This window comes from Octopus bimaculoides, chromosome 18 (assembly GCF_001194135.2).
Source record: "Octopus bimaculoides isolate UCB-OBI-ISO-001 chromosome 18, ASM119413v2, whole genome shotgun sequence".
Classification (NCBI taxonomy): domain Eukaryota; kingdom Metazoa; phylum Mollusca; class Cephalopoda; order Octopoda; family Octopodidae; genus Octopus; species Octopus bimaculoides.
Genome location: NC_068998.1, coordinates 2,099,387 through 2,099,976, shown reverse-complemented (window position 1 = coordinate 2,099,976; position 590 = coordinate 2,099,387). Strand labels below are relative to the sequence as shown.

The 590-nt window shown below is 31.7% G+C and overlaps 1 protein-coding gene across 6 annotated transcripts in view; it reads right to left on the bottom strand.

Annotated features, from left to right (window-relative positions):
* LOC106871497 (pleckstrin homology domain-containing family A member 2) overlaps window positions 1–590 on the bottom strand; it is a 151,710-nt gene that overhangs the window by 149,667 nt on the left and 1,453 nt on the right. The gene's annotated exons all lie outside the window — the stretch shown is intronic.

The following is a 590-nucleotide window of genomic DNA, read 5'->3' as shown; positions in this document are numbered from 1 at the left end:
ACGGTGGTGCACCAGCATGACCGCAGCCACTTGGCTGAAACACATAAATAAAAAAAAATAATAAAAAATATATATACATATACATACGTACATTTATATATATACATACATTTATATACATAAACACATACACATATATACATACATACACACACATATATACATACATACACACACATACATACACTCACATACATATATGTGAGTGTATATATATATATATATATATATATACACACTTGAAGATTACCTATATATATATATATATATAGGCTTGGTGACGTTTGGCGCTAACTAGTTTCATAAGTGCTAACGCACGAAACTCTTGGCGCCTGAGTCACTCTGTGGCTTCTGCTAAATCTCTGAGTTAATATATACATGCATGTGTGTGTGTGTTCAACAGCATCCTAGGTAGAGTGACCATTGTAAACAATAGAGAAATACGAAGAAGTAAAGACAAGAGAAACCAATGTTGACATGACATTGCTGGCTGATAATAATAGAACGGACAATGACCGTTCGATGTGCGAGCGTTACTTGAACACCATATACATACATATATATATATATATATATATATATATATATAT